The following is a 21,339-nucleotide window of genomic DNA, read 5'->3' as shown; positions in this document are numbered from 1 at the left end:
TCGTGAGTGGCCAAAAATGTAATGAAAAATTTCAGTGCATGCACTGAAATTTAGTGGCAATGTTTTTGTTGGCAAACTAAGCAGCGAATACTTGCAGATGGGTTTGGGAATATTTCCCAAAGCTCAGGGAACCTTCTTTGGGCCTCTTGAGATGTATGTGTCTCGAATCCATGTCCCTAATGCTTGCAGAAGCCTCATCAACACAGCAGCTTGGCATAGCCTAACCTTCACCGAGACTTAAAAGTGCATTTACATTTGGGGATCCTTCAGAACACATTGTGTGTGTGCTTGTGACCCAGTTGTTATGGGAAACACCTGATGCTGATTTGAGTGCAATCAGCAAGTGCATATAAGGACACTGTTTTGACAGAGACTTTACAAGTATTCTGTCAGGTATGCAGTGGTAGATGGATCTAAGTGCAGGAAGAGTGTTTATTAGCAGCCTTGATATTTACAAAAACAAAACACAAACATGGCTGAAAACAGAATCATAAACATGGTGGGTTGGAACCCAATTGAATCACAATCGGGTCACAATTGGGTCACAACCCACCAGTTGACAAACACTGCTTTAAGCTATGGTCACACTACAGCTCGCGATGCTTTGCGATAGGTTATCAATGAAAATGAAGTGTTTTGGTGCCGATACATGGCAATATACAGGCGAGCTAAAAGTTGTGGTCACACAACAGGTGAACACTTGACTGTCACACCTTCATGCACTCGAGCGGCCATGCTTACTCACAGGACCCAGTTGTGATGGGAAACACCTGATGCTGATTTGAGTGCAATCAGCATGCGCATATAAGGACACAGAGGCTTTGCAAAGTATTGCCATTATCACTATCACATTTGTTTGTTTCTAGCCATGTTTATGACTCTGCTTTCAGCTGTGTTTGTGTTTTTTTGTAAATATCACCAATTTTTACCAATTTTTCATTTCCAAACCCATCACGAGCTGTAGTGTGACCAGGGTCTTAGGACACAACCTGAAATGCACTTTCAAGCAAGATGGATGACCTTGAAATACTTGGCCTTTGTTTTTTGGGGCTGTTTGAGGTCATATTTATGATTTATACAGAAACCTTAAGAAGCATGAGGGCAATAGTGTCAGTTAGCAGTATCCTGATCAAGATGAGCTAACTCCACCTGCACCAGCCTATACCCTATAAATACAAATCCTCAGCTGAATGCATAGATTTGGTTGTCGGGAGAAGATCCTGTCTACTTTTGTTTGAATAACTGAAAGTGAAAGGAATTCAGTTCACTGGTATTCTCACAAGCCTCTTGGGATGGTTGGGAGCTATTGTTGCTTGTGGCCTGCCTCAGTGGAAAGTAACCACGTTCATTGGCGGAAACATTTTGAGAGCACAGATAGTTTGGGAGGGAATTTGGATGACTTGTGTGGTGCAGACCCAGATGCAGAAATGATCATGATAAAAGGCCTATGACCATCTTTTATGGTTGGGCCATGGACTGTTGGGGAAAAAAAATGTTCGCAAATTACACTACCGTTCAAAAGTTTGGGGTCACCCAGACAATTTTGTATTTTCCATGAAAAGTCACACTTTTATTTACCACCATAAGTTGTAAAATGAATAGAAAATATAGTCAAGACATTTTTCTGGCCATTTTGAGCATTTAATCGACCCCACAAATGTGATGCTCCAGAAACTCAATCTGCTCAAAGGAAGGTCAGTTTTATAGCTTCTCTAAAGAGCTAAACTGTTTTCAGCTGTGCTAACATGATTGTACAAGGGTTTTCTAATCATCCATTGGCCTTCTGAGGCAATGAGCAAACACATTGTACCATTAGAACACTGGAGTGATGGTTGCTCGAAATGGGCCTCTATACACCTATGTAGATATTGCACCAAAAACCAGACATTTGCAGCTAGAATAGTCATTTAGCACATTAGCAATGTATAGAGTGTACTTCTGATTAGTTTAAAGTGATCTTCATTGAAAAGGACAGTGCTTTTCTTTCAAAAATAAGGAAATTTCAAAGTGACCCCAAACTTTTGAACGATAATGTATAAAACATAACATGCTATGGAAAAATATTACAATACAGCAAATTCTTGTTTCAAAAAAGTTATAATAATAATAAAGGAATGCCCCCCTTTCAAGTATTTTAAGCTCATCCATCTTGCTTGAGTTTTAACAAAAAATGCATTTCAGCTAGTTTTCTGGAGTGTAGTTGAAAAGCTTTTAACCAAAATGTGAATTAGTAGACTTGTAAAATGTCTTTTTGATGTCTTATATAATAGGATTGATTGGTATCAAGCTAATCAAAGTTAACTTGCCCCAAGAGGCAGGGTATACCACGGACAGGTCGCCAATCTATAGAAATGGAACACAATATTCATTGGTAGGTTTTCTTCAGTGTATCAAGTCAAAGTCCCTCCCATGTCAGGATCTGGTCTTCCCAGGCAGTCTCCTGTCCCAATACTAACCAGCTGTTGAGGTGCATGGGTGCAGCTCTGATCTCCGTTTCAGCAGCCCTCAGCCTCTCGCCTATTATATAGCTAGGGTTACAGTGGGGGGCCAGTCCTCTGGTGACCGCGAGAGTTTGACTCCCTACTTGCATCTGTATTGCAGCGTGCCTCACCAGATGGCAGTAGGTACCATTTTTATAATGGTCTTTGGTATGACCCGACTGCGAGTAGAACTCATAATCTCCCAGCTGAAAGGCAGACATGCTAACCACAAGGCAAACTTGTGGTCTTTCTTTAGTGTATAATCACATGTAAACATGAATCCTTGTGTTTTTGTAAGCTTAGAATGAGCCCTTCATATCTACATAGGGAGCAGGGGTCCTCTTCCACAGAGCTGCCAATTTACAGTAACCCAGAACAAACAAACCAAACACTGGCTCTAGAGAGTGCATTTTGCATTTAATGTTTTTAAAAGTGTCAGCCAGAACCAGAAGGAAGATGAATGGTGTATTCGAAATGAGAGGTTGCTGTGTGACTCAGCATGCCGTGATGTCAGCACGCTGGAATCCTGCTATCTGATATTGGCTTGGCTTGTATAGAATATCCCAATGTCTCATAATGTAATGGTACATTCCATTTAGCTTTTGTGGACATGGGTACAGAAATAAGACAGGTTAGGTTTCAGTCAGAGACTCCTGACTGAAATTCTGCAGAACCAACTAACTGTAAATGCCAATATTGGATTAGTAAAGGTATTTTTTCCTTGAAGATGTCTGTTCTCTGAGAACCTGCTCTGTAAATGGCCAAAAGAAATCAAAGAAAAGCTACTACAAAGAAGAAGAAAGTATAGTGCTATTCTTGCTTTTATAATTGTTTCATGGTTCCAACAAAATATTTTTATGTTCAAAGTTTAATCCTGTCTGAAGTAAAGTTTTATTCCTGCACATGTACTTTAAAGGTGACATACTATACCCCCATACACAAGTCGGCACAGTTCCCTGAGGTCGTAATGAAATGCTTTGGTCAAAATACCACAAGGATAAAGTAACACAGCACCCTTCTCTCCCTGTCTAAACAGCTTTGTTCAAAATGGCCGGTTTGAGTTCTTGTCCCTTTAAAGGAACACTAGGTAGGAATTTGACCTTAAAATATCAGCTTTAAAATCATCTTGATGCTACATTGACTTGTAATGGGGAGAATGGCTCGTTTTCCAATCTGAGTCTGCGCCCGGTTCGCCAGTTATAACGCTATGTAACTCTGTTGGAGTGTCCCTGAGACATGTTGTGAGAGCTGTATAATGCTTTACAGCACTTTGACTAGCTTCCAAATTCAGCCAGCAACACCAGCCTTAAAAATAATATAAATCAGTATGGACATCATGGCAGTCGAGGTGAAGAGACCAAAGTGTGACCAAGAAAGAGACCATCCATTCCATCCATGCATTATCCATAACCGCTTATCCTGTGCAGGGTCGCGGGCAAGCTGTAGCCTGTCCCAGCTGACTATGGGTGAGAGGCAGGGTACACCCTACACAAGGTCACCAGGTCATCACAGGGCTGACGCCTAGAGACAAACAACCATTCACACATATGGTCAATTTAGAGTCACCAATTAATCTAACCTACATGTCTTTGGACTGTGGGGGAAACCGTAGTACCAGGAAGAAACCCACGCAGACACAGGGAGAACATGCAAACTCCATGTCCAAGATTTACTCTTGTCTGGTCTCTTTCTAGGCGGCACGGTAGTGTAAGTGGTTAGCATCGTCACCTCACAGCAAGAAGGTTCTGGGTTCGAGCCCAGCAGCCGGCGGGGGCCTTTCCGTGTGGAGTTTGCATGTTCTCCCCATGTCAGCATGGGTTTCCTCCAGGTGCTCTGGTTTCCCCCACAGTTCAAAGACATGTGGTTAGGTTAATATGGGACGGCCTTGGGCTGAGGTGCCCTTGAACAAGGTACCTTACTCCCAACTGCTCCCCAGGCGCTGTTAGCATGGCTGCCCACTGCTCTGGGTATGTGTGTATTCACTGCTTCAGATGGGTTAAATGCAGAGAGGAATTTCACAAGCGTGTGATGAATAAAGTTGCTGTTGTTCTTCTTCACACAGAAAGGCCCCCATCGGCCACTGGGCTCGAACCCAGAACCTTCTTGCTGTGAGGTGACAGTGCTAACCACTACACCACTGTGCTGCCTAGAAAGAGACCAGACAAGAGTAAATCTTGGACTGGATTTTACTCATTGCCAAGAGCAAAGAGAGATAAAAGGCTACAAAACAGACACTGAGCTGGGCTTCTTTCTGTTGAACTAGTAAGTAATATTACATTAGCCATTAGCTGCCTTGCTATGTATTGTGTTGTTGCACTTGCTTGATGTTTGGCTGTTAGCAAAGTTGTCTATTTGCTAGCTTTTGATCATAAGCCAAGTCAGTCCATTTTGACAGAGGTTTAGTAGCTAGCTACATTGTAAGGTGATGTCAGAAAACTTGATAAATACACTCAGACATTAGTACTGGTAATAAGTACTCTTGTGTTGGTTGTGTAGGCGAGTTTGCCACTCAAGTTTGCATTACTTTTTGTCAGAGGCATCCAAGTTTTGTAAGGTTAATTTAGTTGACTTGTTGTTCTTTGTCCATTAGCATCCCCCAGCATTAGATATGTCAGTGTTAGTATAGTTCTGGTTATGTTAGCTTAGCATGCTCCTGTTATGAGTTGTGTGCAAACTTTGACTTGCAGTGTGGAAAAAAAAAAAAAGAAAAAAGTTTGAGCATGCAAGTTTACTTCAAGTTATAATTAGTAATCTGTCTAATGGGAAAACGATGACAATCTTACAGCAGAGTCTACATCACTGCCAATGTTATTTATGAAATATTACAACGTAGGTGGTAACCTTATTAGCGTTATTCCTGTCTCACAGAGACATGTAGTTTTTCCCCGGATGATAAACGTCATCTAATCTGAGTCCTGTCTCAGGCTAGCATGCTAATAAATAAATTAATCTCACGCCAAAACATTTGGTCTGCTCACCCCACCCTGCCTCTTTCACTGGCCAATCAGGTAGCACTTTCCAGGCTTTACCAGGCTTTACCAGTTTTCACAAAAGTGTTTATGATACTAGCATTGTTTTATTTTAGTTTTATATTTATATTTAGTTTTTAAATATATTGGAAACCCATCCGGTACGGTGGTGTAGTGGTTAGCACTGTTGCCTCACAGCAAGAAGGTCCTGGGTTCGAGCCGTGTGGCCGACAAGGGCCTTTCTGTGTGGAGTTTGCATGTTCTCCCTGTGTCTGCGTGGGTTTCCTCTGGGTGCTCTGGTTTCCCCCACAATCCAAAGGCATGCAGGTTAGATTAATCGATGGCTCTAAATTGACCGTAGGTGTGAATGTGAGTGTGAATGGTTGTGTCTATGTATCAGCCCTGTGATGACCTGGCGACTTGTCCAGGGTGTACCCCACCTCTCACCCATAGGCTACATCCACACGACAACGGCAACGAGATTTTATTTAAAAAAATATCGCATCCACATGGGCAACGGATCAGTAAAATATCAGGTACATATGGCAACGCAACGCTCGCTGAAAACGATGCAATACACATGCCACACCTCTACGTGCGCTGTAAGACGGTCCCATCGGAGACACCAGAACAATAGAAGAAGTAGGACGCATGCGCATAAACCCCTTCTTCTACCCAGCATGAAGCACTCACAGGAACAAGCACACAACAACAAGAAGATGGCTGCGACTACGCGAGGAAATCGTGCCTTTTGTGTGTACAAATTAGTTTTATTAGTGTGCATAGTTTTATATAACTTAATTTTCTTATTGTGTGTGAACATTTTGAAAAGCATTTTTATATAATTTATATAACTTTTTATATTGTGTGTGAACATTTTGAAAAGCAGTCTTATCCAATAAAAAAGAAATTCAAGAAATGGTTCAGTTACTTGTTTATTTAAAAGAAAAGCTGTATACAAAAGTGAATGCAATGCAGTGGTTCATACAAAACAGCGGGAGTGCTGCTTGTTCTAGTCATGTGGTTGTGACGTCATCGTAAACAAATCCGTTCTACTCATCCAGACGACTTCGCAACGGCGCCGTTGCCAGATTTTTCCACTCTGGAACCCGTTCTCGTTTTGGGGCACCCAAAACGCCGATGCCGTGTGGACGCCAGGCCAAAACAATAAACAATTTTATCAGATTCACCTGAATCCGTTGCCGTGTAGACAGCCTCATAGTCAGCTGGGATAGGCTCCAGGTTCCCTGCGACCCTGTAGGGCAGGATAAGCGGCTACAGATAATGGATGGATGGATGGATGGATGGATGGATGGATGGAAACCCATCTAAAACAATTGGAATGTTGATTAGCTGAACAGTTGCTAAGCTCGACCTAAAAAGTGACTGCGCTTGTACTGCCACAGCTCTTCAGACAGATATTATTGCACCTGATGGCCACTGCAGGTTCTAATGTTCTTCTTCTTTGCCTGTCCAATGTGTTCTGGGATGGGTCCCTTTCCTAGGGCTTCTTGGCTAAGTAAATACAGCCAGCTAGCCACTCCTCTGCCGCACTGCTTTTGGTCATGAACAATTTAGAGTAGCCAGTTAGCCTAACTACCTGTCTTTGGACTGTAGGGGAAACCGGAGCACCCGGAGGAAACCCACGCAGACAAGGGGAGAACATGCAAACTCCACACAGAAAGGCCCCCATCAGCCACTGGGCTCAAACCCAGAACCTTTTTGCTGTGAGGTGACAGTGCTAACCACTGCACCACCGTGCCGCCCTGGTGGCTCTAATACGCTCCAGAAAGGGAGGGTGAGAAAGGGGTATCCAGTTGGTTGCAATCTGCAACCTCACCACTAGATGCCAATAAATCATGCATAGTGCTGTATAAATAACATTGAAATTGAATTACATTGCAAATTGAAATGTTAACAGGTTATATATGGTAAATTTTGCAAAAAAAAAAAAACTTTATCATATTGTCATCGACTAACATATCAATCCATTTCAGTGATCAGATAAAAATAAAGTGTATATTAGGAATGTTACTGTACATAAATAAATGATCCAGAACGAAGATTTTTTTTTTTTTAAACTGTAGCTTCTGCAAGAGCTGCACTTTTAAAATGCAACTTCTTTTTGTTTTGTCCTGTGGTATCTTAATGCACACAGCTAGTGTGATCCTGGCAAACTTTAAAACAGCACAAACAAACAAAAATGTGAATTTGCAACCTACCAACAGCTCAGATTTGTATCGGATTAGGATGCATTATTTGTTCAATCTGAATAAAAAATTCAGTTACACTTTTGACATCACAACCGTTTATGTATGAGCTACATTATCTCAATCAATATCCAGCAAGTTAGAGCTTCGAATAATTATTTCCCATGCAGATTATTCTGAGAGCAGGGTTACCAGGTTCAACATACTGTAGGAGGATCATGAAAATCAGAAATGCTCCATACTTTTAACTTGTTTCAAATGAAAAGACTGATAAAAAGAAAAACCTGTTTACTACTTTATATATGAACATGTTGGACTTGTTTCAAGTCTTTTTGGTATTTTTTAAAAGTTGTAATTAAGGTGGCAATTTTGCTGAAATGTGACAAATATCTCCAAACTGTGAGGTGCCAATGCACACACATTTAGGGAGTGTAACAGAAAACAGGTTTGACAAACTCCGAACCTAACCCTGAATTCTGACTTGCTGAACCCTGAGATGGGAAACTCCATGTTTTTAGTTCCAGAACAGCTAATCTGAGTTAATTCCATCAGCTCTGAGTACGGTATGTTCACTCTGAGTTAAACACGTGCCTGATGAATATAAAAAGCCATCATTAATGGAGCTCTGATACTTAGATACCCTATGGCAGGGGTGGGAAATTATTTTTTCCATAGGGCCACATGAGAAACAGAACATTTTGTGGAGGGCCGGACCATAAGGCTGAACTAAATTCTGCATAATATTAATTGTATTTCTTTATATAAAGCAATAAATATCATTGTTTTTACAAGCTGCTAAGACTGGTAAGAGTATGGAAAAAACGAGGTTGCCTTACAAAAAATGTCATTTATTCAATCAAATTTCCCAAAACAACGGTTAACAAAATGTGAACGTTTGTACCATTTTTTTTTCAGTCACATTCACCCCAAAACACAATAAAGACATCACAATATTGTCTTTCTACTCCAAATATCAAGCAAGATACATCATATTATAATAATGATGCCCACATTTGTAGTCTAATCACCTCATTTGGTGTTTTTTATTTGTTCAGTGAGAGAAATCTAGTCTCTGTTGGTCTTTAACGAGTGCATCAAAGTCAGGTTGAATGTCTGAGGTGGAGATGCGAAGCACAGCTGACAGATGATCATCAGTCGATTCGGTGTAGGTATCAGATCTACAGATTGGCTCGGGCTCCGGCGCCTGCTGGTGACGTCACACTATGTGATTGGCTGGACCGTTTGAAGGATGACGTACAAGTTTGTGGTTGGTCTGGACAAATTACGGAAGTAGTTATCGCGGGATTAGATTTCGTGGGATTTCATGTCATGTTCATGTCGCGCGCATTGCGTTTTTGTTGAACACAACTTCAAAATAAAAGCAATGCACATTCAGTCCATGCATGAGGTAAAATTAGAAAATACGTTTATTTTGTAATTTCTAATTAACCTTACGCGGGCCGGTCAGAATGAACCAAAGGGCCGGATGCGGCCCGCGGGCCGGAAAATGCCCAGGTCTGCCCTATGGCAACCAGTCAAAAAAAAAAAGGTTTTCCTAAAGAGTGAAGGTGCACAAACTGCCTCTAGGGGGTGTGCAAGACAAAACCTGTAATGGCAGAAATTAAAAATCCATCCAGCCATCCATTATCTGTAACCACTTATCTTGTGCAGGGTCGCAGGCAAGCTGGAGCCTATCCCAGCCGACTATGGGCAAGAAGCGGGGTACACCCTGGACAAGTCGCCAGATCATCACAGGGCTGACACATTGAGACAAACAACAATTCACGCTCACATTCATGGTCAATTTAGAGCCACCGTTGAACCTAACCTGCATGTCTTTGGACTGTGGGGGAAACCGGAGCACCTGGAAGAAACCCACGCAGACATGGGGAGAACATGCAAACTCCACACAGCAAGGCCCCCGTCAGCCACTGGGCTCAAACTCAGAACCTTCTTGCTGTGAGGCAACAGTGCTAACTACTACACCACCGTACCGCCCAAAATTAAAAATAACAATTAAAAAAAAATCTAAAATAAACTGTTTGAATTTTATATGCATTTAGAAATATCATAAAAATGTCAAGACTACAGTGTACTACTCTTTTTATGATATTTAGACTCTAATGCTTCCATAGCTCATCTAATCAGGATCTTAAAAATCCGATGTAAGGCTATGCGAATTAATTCGGCTTCATTAAATCGTGGCCACGCAGGCTCCCTGCTGTCCATGCCATCAGATGCAGATGTTTTCAGTGGCCTAAATGAGAGTGATACATTAATAAACAATAGGTTATGTTATTCAGAATGAATTAGCAAAACATGGCCACAAATTCGTAAAATGTGGCCACAATATTAGACAATTTTCATGCTCTATTGGTTGATAATTTTGCTTCTTTCAAGAAACAAATGCTTACTGTACGCAAAGTTTTCATGACTTGATGTCCAACATAAAATGTAGGTCCTGAAGCAAAACCAGTAGAGAATCAGTGTCCAAGAGTCTAGTTGAAAAGGTTATTACCAAAATGTGAATTAGTAGACTTGTTAAATGTCTGTTTTGTGTTTTCTGTAATAGGATTGATTAGAGTCAAGCAGATGAAAGCAAAATTACATGGACATAGGTTTGACTTGAAATTTAGTGTGGGATGGAATGGTATTATGTGATGAAACCCATATACAGGGATATCTATATTCATTTCTGAATATATACATCCAGGTCACATGCTCTGGTTCGATGCCCTTTTGACTGAATTCATCTGTGGGTCATATCATGTTCACTGACTCACACAGTAGCTGTGGTTACAAAGTCCTGACTGCAACCTTTTTTAAAAATCTTTAGGGAGTCTATAAACTATACATTTTTGGAAAATTTAGACTGTGACAAACTCCAAAACTAATCTTTCCATTTCTCCCCCCCCAAGTCTCTGTGGTAGCTATTTTTGGGCTGTGCTGCTGAATAGAACAGAAGGTCGCTACCTTGTATCCTCACTGCCAAAATAGAACGATGTCTCATAAGGCAGGACTTTCAACTGAAGGCATCTTCTAAGGACATTCGTTTCAAACGACCTTTTAGGATAACATTTATGGTAACTTGTGATGTCAGCATGCTGTGTCACTAAACCAGCGAGTTAGCTAGTTGGCTAACACAGGGGTTTTCAAAGTGTGGGAGAGTGAGCCCCCCCTCAGAGAGCAAATAAACAACAGCGCCCCCCCCCTTACAATTTTTGTTGTTGCTATACTTAATGTTCCATTCGTATTTTTAAAAAATGGTTGTTGTACACATTTTTATTTTTTTCTTTTTCACATTTTAAACATCTGTGCTTTTTAAAACATCTTGTTTTACACATTTTAAACATCTCATAGCATCGTTAGCTAGCACCTCTTGGCAGACAACACACTGTGGCAGTGGAGCATCTTCAGATCCAGTCCATGAAAATCCAAACTTTAAATAATCGTGGTCATACTTCCTTCTTTTTCCAGTCCCCCCAGGATTCCGCGGGCCTTTTTTGTGATTGTTGCGGGCTAAAATGTCTGATGTTGTGGGGTTTTTCCAAAAAAATTGCGATGAAAGTTGCGGTGTTTTTTAGGTTTTTGTTGCGATTACATTGCGGGAGGAAGTGAAAGTTGCGAGAAATTGTTGCGATTTTCTCTTTTTGTGATTAAAATTGAGTGATATGTTAAATATTAAGTTATTACTGAAAAACTATTGATTAAAAAACAAAGACACTGAGAAATGGTCCAATAAACAACTTTACAAATATAAAAGATTAGCAGGACTACAAAAATGCAGAAAAATAGGCTTTACTTATCCAAATGCACCTGTTGGTTCAAAAGTTAAAGTGCATAGAACCTCACAGTACAACATGAACTTACCTTAAAATATAATATAAATGCCTCAGCTTTCATCTCATCTCATTATCTCTAGCCGCTTTATCCTTCTACAGCAGGGGTCACCAAACTACGGCCCGCGGGCCAGATCCGGCCCGCCACCCCCCTTTGACTGGCCCCCCAGCCCCTCTGCCCCCCATCACTTGAACCGGCCCTATGAGGCAATCCCCAAAAGTGGTCATGGCCTATTTTTTTAAATTGCTTTTTGGCAAATAATAACATGTATGCATCTCGTATTTTGTTGATTTTATCAATTAAAATTGATATTTAGTTATAAAATGAACTATTCATATTTTCTGAATTTTCGTCATATGCTCGCGATCAAGCAGTGACAGGCAGCGCACGCGCAGAGAACTGTCAGTGTTCAGGACAGCAAAATGGCTAGCGGTAAGCGAAAAGCTGACAGAGAGTGCAGAGTTTTTAAAGAACAGTGGACCACTGATTATTTTTTCGTTCAGTGTAAGGACCGTGCAGTTTATCTTGTATGTAAAGAAAGTGTGCCGGTTTTCAAAGAATATAATCTGCGTCGTCACTATGAAACCCGCCACAAAGAGTATGCTAGTTTGCGAGGGCAAACAAGAGAAGACAGGATTCGGAGGATGAAATGCGGACTGGCTGCACAACAGAATGTATTCCTTCACCAAACCCAGATCAACCAGGCTGCTGTCCGAGCTAGCTATAAGGTAGCTCACCTACTAGCTACCCATGGAAAGCCGTTTACTGATGGGGACTTTGTTAAAGTATGCATGCTTGCTGTGGCCGAGGAGGTGTGTCCCGACAAGAAGGATGCGCTCAATGCGGTGAGTCTCTCCGCACCTACTATGACCAGGCGAACCGAAGATTTGGGGGACAACGTGTATGACCAGCTGAATGATAAAGCGTCAGAATTCGAGTTTTTTGCTTTGGCCATGGATGAGAGCAATGACGTGCAGGACACAGCACAACTGCTGTGATCTATTGATCTATTGCTCATATTATTATAATTTCACTGTTTTTTAAAATGTATTTATTTTATAGGCCTATTTATTTGACCTTTATTAAGTGCTGCATAAAATTATTATTTATATTATTAATAATATCAACAGGCCTACCTACAATTTATAATTTTCCACTCACCTTTGCCAGTGTCAATCACCTCAAATAGGCAGATGTTTCTTACCTTGACAGCTTTGATATTATTTTTATTAGAAAATAAATAAATGGAATATCTGTGGTATTTCAAATTAAAACAAAGTGTGAAGACTTGATTACTACTTTTGCAAACCACTAGTAAAGATAAACAAATATGTGCCAGGAATCAAGTGTTGATATAGTAGTATGGATATAGTAGTAGGGATGGCCGTGCCAGGCTAGTAATCTCTACTACACAATGAGGCCTGCTGGTGGTCATATTTGTCTGGGTCATACAATTCTATGTGATATAGCTGACCCGACCCCAGCCCCCCATCACAGTCAGGAACGACAATGTGGCCCCCAGAGAAAAAAGTTTGGTGACCCCTGTTCTACAGGGTCGTAGGCAAGCTGGAGCCTATCCCAGCTGACTACGGGCGAAAGGCGGGGTACACCCTGGACAAGTCGCCAGGTCATCACAGGGCTGACACACAGACAATCATTCACACTCACGGTCAATTTAGAGTCACCAGTTAACTTAACCTGCATGTCTTTGGACTGTGGGGGAAACCGGAGCACCCGGAGGAAACCCACACGGACACGGGGAGAACATGCAAACTCCGCACAGAAAGGCCCTCGCCGGCCACGGGGCTCGAACCCGGACCTTCTTGCTGTGAGGCGACAGCGCTAACCACTACACCACCGTGCCGCCCGCCTCAGCTTTCATGTAAGAAAAAAACTTTTAATAGAGATCTTGCAGTCATGTGACCGGAAAGTACACAACCGCCATCGTGTCGGTCAAAAACACAGCTGAATACTGCTGCACTCATGTACAGAATGGATCAATTTCAACCGATGGACTACACGGCTCATTTTTCTAATGAACAGATAACTAGATATATGTCTAAAATAAACGATCTACAGATTAGTGACCCTTATGGCTTTCCGGACGGAGTTTTCACGACCGGATGTTGAACTGCCAGCGGAATACCCGGACGTGTATGATTACCTCATCAACTTTCCCTCGCTGTTCAGTGGTGAAGCACTGCGTGCTTATAAATCTCTGGACAGTTATCTTTACAGAAATTCAGGATTTGTCAGCGACTCAGATGTGGCATCTTGTAAGCAAGAAAATGATCCTCACTGGATGGGTATGTCACTTAAGTATTGAGTATAGCACTGACCAGCCGATTATAGAATAAGGTAATTCCAAATCGTCCGTGTTGTTTACATGGATCTGGCGTTGGAGAGGTAGAGGCTTGGCAGTGGAGGTTTGAGTAGCTGTTTTCTGAGCTTAGTCAACAGGCCGGCTCTGCCTGTAGCCTCGCTTTTGCTTCTGCTCCCGGCGACGCCTCCTTCGCTTTGCTTCCGATAACAATCCACGGAGACCCCGCTGGTCTCGCAATCTGGTCTTGTCCGGAATATGTTTTTTTTTTTCTCGTCCGGAATGTTGTGCGTGCGATGGAAATCACTACAAACCGTCATTTTCTGCTGGAAACCAATGTCCAGTAAGTCCATACGGTTGTAGTGGATATTGAAGTACGGTACAGACGAACAACACGCAAAAATACACACAAAAAACATAAAAAACGTGCACAGGTAGGGAGAGCTTGTAGCCGCAGCTGTTGTAGTAGAATTGTATATAGTAGGGTTTTCCAGAAGAAAAGGTAGAAGTAAAAGCAGAAGTATAACGCGGAATATGGTGTTTGACCGACACGATGGCGTCTGTCACAATCTGGATCGGTTGTGACGTCACATGCAAGATCTCTATTGTAGTCCTGTGTGCAGGCAGTCTCTCCTGAAGACTAAATTAAACAATAATTATAAACTAATAAAATAAATGGCCCAGGCTTCATAGAAGAAAAAAAAAACAATTTGAACAGAATCTCACAGTATGATGCTGAAGCTGCCTAAACAATGGAAAAGAAAATACCGTTTTGGCAAAAATGTTGGCATCAATTAATTTCTTGTATTAAGTAAAAAAAAAAAAATAAAGTGCCCACAGTCCTTCACTGTAAACATAACACACTTTCAGTAACAGAATTTAAGCCTACATAAACACTGACTCGCACGTCATGCAATGTTGCCAGATACTGCTGACGTTTTCCAGTCCAAAATATGTTCAAAACTCTCCAAAATGCACTTAAAACCAATCTGGCAACACTGAGCGCATGCCGCTTCTCTTGAACGTAAACACGGAAGTAAGGCGGAAGGTAGTTTGTCGACGTCACCTCAAGACGACGCCAACGATTGGTCAAATTTGCGGGAAAGTTGCGGTGATTGGATATAATTGCAACACCGCCCTGAATTCGCGGGGATTGGTTGAATTTGTGCTGAAGTTGCAAATCGCAACATCCTGGAGGCTCTGGGTTTTTTTGCTTGGTCCAGACTCTGTCTCCTCACTCACTGTAGCTTTAGGTACTAAAAATCGATCCATTTTGTCTCTGGTAAAGGCTCCTCACGTTGCGCCCCCCCCGAAGAACTCTGGCGCCCCCCAGGGGGGGCGCGCCCCACACTTTGAAAAGCCCTGGTATGTTATTCAGAATGAATTAGCAAAACATGGCCACAAATTCGTAAAATGTGGCCACAATATTAGACAATTTTCATGCTCTATTGGTTGATAATTTTGCTTCTTTCAAGAAACAAATGCTCACTGTACGCAAAGTTTTCATGACTTGATGTCCAACATAAAATGTAGGTCCTGAAGCAAAACCAGTAGAGAATCAGTGTCCAAGAGTCTAGTTGAAAAGGTTATTACCAAAATGTGAATTAGTAGACTTGTTAAATGTCTGTTTTGTGTTTTCTGTAATAGGATTGATTAGAGTCAAGCAGATGAAAGCAAAATTACATGGACATAGGTTTGACTTGAAATTTAGTGTGGGATGGAATGGTATTATGTGATGAAACCCATATACAGGGATATCTATATTCATTTCTGAATATATACATCCAGGTCACATGCTCTGGTTCGATGCCCTTTTGACTGAATTCATCTGTGGGTCATATCATGTTCACTGACTCACACAGTAGTTGTGGTTACAAAGTCCTGACTGCAACCTTTTTTAAAAATCTTTAGGGAGTCTATAAACTATACATTTTTGGAAAATTTAGACTGTGACAAACTCCAAAACTAATCTTTCCATTCCCCCCCCCCCAAGTCTCTGTGGTAGCTATTTTTGGGCTGTGCTGCTGAATAGAACAGAAGGTCGCTACCTTGTATCCTCACTGCCAAAATAGAACGATGTCTCATAAGGCAGGACTTTCAACTGAAGGCATCTTCTAAGGACATTCGTTTCAAACGACCTTTTAGGATAACATTTACGGTAACTTGTGATGTCAGCATGCTGTGTCACTAAATCAGAGAGTTAGCTAGTTGGCTAACAGATGCCTTACAAACCATATCAAATACATTTATTTAGTTACGGTCCATCCATCCATTATCTGTAGCTGCTTTTCCTGTTCTACAGGGTCGCAGGCAAGCTGGAGCCTATCCCAGCTGACTATGGGTGAGAGGCGGGGTACACCCTGGACAAGTCGCCAGGTCATCACAGGGCTGACACATGGAGACAAACAACCATTTACATTCACACCTACGGTCTTTTGACTATGGGGAAACTGTAGCACCCAGAGGAAACCCATGTAGACACGGGGAGAACATGCAAACTCCACACGGAAAGGCCCCTGTCAGCCACTGAGCTCAAACCCAGAACCTTCTTGCTGTGAGGTGACAGTGCTAACCACTACACCACTGTACCACCCTTCTGAGGTACATATGCTTCTGCACATTTTTTTGTTCACCAGTGGCACTCGCATTAAACTGTCGCAATTCATTGAAAACGCCATAAGATATGTATTACATGTAAAACTCCCATGCTAGTGAGCAACTGTGACAATTTGAAAACAAACTTTTTGTAAAATCTACAATTGTTCTATTGAACGTGTATGGGGCAGCACGGTGGTGTAGTGGTTAGCACTGTTGCCTCACAGCAAGAAGGTTCTGGGTTTGAGCCCAGCGGCTGGCGAGGGCCTTTCTGTGTGGAGTTTGCATGTTCTCCCCGTGTCCGCGTGGGTTAACTCCGGGTGCTCCGGTTTCCCCCACAGTCCAAAGACATGCAGGTTCGGTTAATTGGTGACTCTAAATTGACCGTAGGTGTGAATGTGAGGGTGAATGGTTGTTTGTCTCTGTGTCAGCCCTGTGATGACCTGGCGACTTGTCCAGAGTGTACCCCGCCTATTGCCCATAGTCAGCTGGGATAGGCTCCAGCTTGCCTGCGACCCTGTAGGACAGGATAAGCAACTACAGATAATGAATGGATGGATGGATAATCAACTGGAAGACCCCCCCTCGCCCTTTGATCTTGTCGTCTGATGACACAGCTCATTACCCGAGACGTAATTTTAAAAAAAAAATCACGATCAGCAATTTGAGGAAAACCCGGATGGTATCATCGCAGGTAAGCATGGTGGAAAGATCATGGACATATTTTTACTTATCAAAGTCACCCATATTTCATGATATCCTTGGCAAAACCTACTTTGTTTCTTACTCTTTCATTTGACAGTCGCCATTTTGTATCTAAACGTCCATTTGAGAAGTCATGTGAGATGTCAGTAATAGTCATCACTTTCACCGGCGTCCACCATTATCGACACCCTGTGGAATTAAGTGACATTTACAACTGTTATGGATCGATCTTTGTGTAACATTGTTGAAGTAGATGAAGTACTTTAAAAAAATAAAAGTGCTGTCATTTATAAAAAAATTTTTTTCTGATCCATAACAGGATAGAATGCTTATAGAGTATTTGGAATCCTATTGCAATAAATAGAATTAGACTAGAATTCAATTCCTGGCATATAAAAAAATTACATGCTTGAAATATTCAGATTTTTCTATTTCATTCAGAAAATATTTTTTCGCAGTTTGTTGTAAATATCTACCACATATTACAATATCAGTAGACATTTTATATTTTGGTCTGAGGCATGACATGCGACCTTCGACCTGGATTTTCATGCGGTTACAATGTCAATTGCCTGTTGATATTTATTGGTAAACTACAAAACTAGAAATTAATACAAACAACAATGAATGATTAACAAAATATGATCTACAAAAATACTTAGAAAGTGGGTAGAAAGTGGAACAAAAAGATTTTCTGACACAGGTTAAACATTATCAGTTCATTTGTTTACAAACATTAGAATTACTTCCTCATTTATGTGAGCACTGACATCGATATATTTATATTGAAAATATTTTGTACCAAATATAAAAGTCTTTGTAAAACAAATTTTAAATAAAAACTATGTTTTATTAATACCACATACCAATTATTATTATTATTATTATTATAAATAATCATCTGGATGTTGTGGAACAGTGTCGATAACTGTGGACAAAAGGTATTGATAATTGTGGAATGGTGTCATTGTGATCTGATACGCTAAGCAATCGGGGATCAATTCATTTTTTTCCAGTGGAAGTTTGAGTAATTATTCATGCACAATTTATGTATTTAAAGTCTTTTTTACTTTTGCAATGGCCAAAAGATTGTTAAGGTGTCAATAATAATTGTAGCTGCTGCTCTAGTAATACTGGCTGGCTTTTTTTGTGGTATATCAGATATATTCCATTCATCTAGCATGATATTGAACTTGTCTTCGACTTGTTCAATATCATGCTAGCTGAATGGAATATATTTGATATACCATTCAATGCCAGCCAATATTAATTATTTTGATGCAATTTACATACCATTTTTTCCATTATCATCAAATAATAACCTCAGAATTACATTTTTTAAGTGTTGACTTCTGCTGTTGTTTGGTGTGAGACATTATGTCTTAACCATCCATAATTAACTTAAAGACACAGCAAGACAGGTCTTTACTGGACTATACACATTCGTGTGGTGACATAAGCTACTTAAAGCAAGAGGACGCAATATGCAATAATTTTCCCATGTATTTGTTGACAAACTGGAGATCTTCGGTCCATCTCTACTCCTCAAAGACTAGATTGTTCCTAGATACTGCTTTTGAACCAAATCATGGTTACAGTCACCTGTTGACATCACCTATTTCACATCACATCATTATTTAATTGTTTTACCTCATTTCTAGTCCTAAATTGCCTTTTTTTGTAATGTGTTAAGGCCTGAAATGCAGGAATGGATGTATATTAACGAATGAAATGACGTTGACCAGAAAAAAAAAAAGAAATATCTTGGGTTCATACTGTCTGCCATGAAATACAAGTAGTAAAAGTCAGTTTAGAAATCATTGCTTTCTTTCTTTCTTTGCATTTTCCATACCATCTTAACTTTTTCTGATTTGAGGTTATAGTTAAAGGAGTCTCTGGCAGATTCAAGATATGTTTAACTATTTAAACAAGACCTTGGTGGTCTTGAAGATATTGTGGCAAGATGTAGTTTAATAATGTTTCAAGAGCAAGTCAAGTAGCAAAATAATAACAATTAGTATAAATTCACAGTTGATTATAGAGAATCGCGCGCTGATTGGTTGAGAAATTCAGAGTATGTAAATAATATTGGCTGGTGTTGTAGTATATCAGATATATTTCATTCAGCTAGCATGATATTGAATGAATCAAAGTATCATGCTAGCTGAATGGAACATATCTGCTATACCACGAAAAAAGCCATTATTATTATTATTATTATTATTATTATTATTATTATTATTATTATTATTATTATGTACACATTCTTTTTTGGGTGTTCAATGCATCTTTTTCTTTCAAAATTCTCTCAAAATTTTCCGTATTTAACGAAGCAAACCTGGCGGTCATGTTTGTTTACAAATGGTCACAGTCGCTCGCTAGCCCGTAAGTTTTAGGTCTTCGACATGTGATGTCATGTTTTCTTGACAACCATGCAATTTCGTAAATCATATTCAACGCTTATTCTCCATTGGGTAGAGTGACGTAATACATATAGGATAAGCAATATGCTAACAATATTGTATGCTATCAAACCAAATGAACGGAGCCCGCTAGAAGGGAATAGAAAACGTGTTTTTATTCCATCCAAAAAGTGTCCTGTATGTAAAATAATTCTCGATAATCACCTCCAGCAACTCGTTAAAATGACTGCCAATCGCTTTGTCACCTTAAGTGAGGATGAATTACAAATTATGAAAAAGAAAATGCTGTTCCTATAGTAAAAGCACTAAAGGTGCTATGAAGTTTGGTCTAAAACTATTCAAAGGTAAGGTGGAGTTGTGATTTATTTTATCAATTTCAAAACAAAAAGTATTTTATGTGACTCAGCATAGATAAATGACAAGTCTGCACGCCTTACATTTGCTTACTGCTTTTGAAGTTTGAAATAAATTATTTTTTATTACAATTCTTTAAAAATAATGATAAATCACCTGTGTATTGATACTAAAACAGGCTCAGTGAATATCGGTGAATAATAACCGCGACTTCATCTCGGTTATTATTCACTGATTTTCACTTCACCTTCTGTGAATAATTGTTAAATAATACATACAATCTGTGTTTATATGTTTACTGGCCATCTCTGTGGCAGCTATGGAACAATTCCTGATGAGGTTGTAAAAAGAAATAACAATGCATAGGTTCTCTTATACTTTTGCAGCACAGTACAGTAGTAAATATTCAAATTAAGGGTCTGTCCGTGTTTGAAATGGTTCCCTACACCCTATTCCCTATATGGATTTCAGACATGACTACAAAATGGTACTCCAGAAACAGTGTAGTAATGCTGTATGTCCTCTAGAGTGTAGTTTGGGACAAACTGCTTGAGTAGGCCACCGATGATCAACTAAAGTCACACTGGGACACATCTGAGAAATCCCCAAGAGTCCATTGTATTTTGCATAGCAAATCTTTACTCAACCTTTACTCAAAGTCAATATTTCTCCTAAAGTACTATAAAAATATCCATGAACCCCTCAGTACACATTTTTAAAATAATATAATCCAACTATAAAATAACCAGTGAAAGTAAGACACTTGGTGGCGGCACGGTGGTGTAGTGGTTAGCGCTGTCGCCTCACAGCAAGAAGGTCCGGGTTCGAGCCCCGTGGCCGGCGAGGGCCTTTCTGTGCGGAGTTTGCATGTTCTCCCCGTGTCCGCGTGGGTTTCCTCCGGGTGCTCCGGTTTCCCCACAGTCCAAAGACATGCAGGTTAGGTTAACTGGTGACTCTAAATTGACCGTAGGTGTGAATGGTTGTCTGTGTCTATGTGTCAGCCCTGTGATGACCTGGCGACTTGTCCAGGGTGTACCCCGCCTTTCACCCGTAGTCAGCTGGGATAGGCTCCAGCTTGCCTGCAACCCTGTAGAACAGGATAAAGCGGCTAGAGATGATGAGATGAGAAAGACACTTATACACTATATAAAACTACATATACTTAATTTCGGATTTATTATTTACAACATATGCTCTCCACATTGACTCTTATGCACTATGCATTTTTTCAGCCACTGTATCGTGTTTTTATAAATTTTGCTCAACAAATTAAGATCAAAATATTTACTTACAATATTTTCATTGGTTCCTGACTTTCAGACAAACTGAATCAAAATTTTACCTCTTTATTGGTGTCATAGAGCTTTTTATTTATAGATCTACTTGTTTTCATGTTTAAATTTCAATTATCCATTATCTGTAGCTGCAGGGTACAGGGTATCT

The 21,339-nt window shown here is 40.4% G+C and overlaps 1 protein-coding gene across 1 annotated transcript in view; it reads right to left on the bottom strand.

The window, feature by feature from the left end:
* LOC132871555 (claudin-4-like) overlaps window positions 1-21,339 on the bottom strand; it is a 71,179-nt gene that overhangs the window by 25,937 nt on the left and 23,903 nt on the right. The gene's annotated exons all lie outside the window — the stretch shown is intronic.

The sequence above is a fragment of the Neoarius graeffei genome, chromosome 23 (assembly GCF_027579695.1).
Source record: "Neoarius graeffei isolate fNeoGra1 chromosome 23, fNeoGra1.pri, whole genome shotgun sequence".
NCBI classification, from domain to species: domain Eukaryota; kingdom Metazoa; phylum Chordata; class Actinopteri; order Siluriformes; family Ariidae; genus Neoarius; species Neoarius graeffei.
This window is presented reverse-complemented; position numbering and strand designations above follow the sequence as displayed.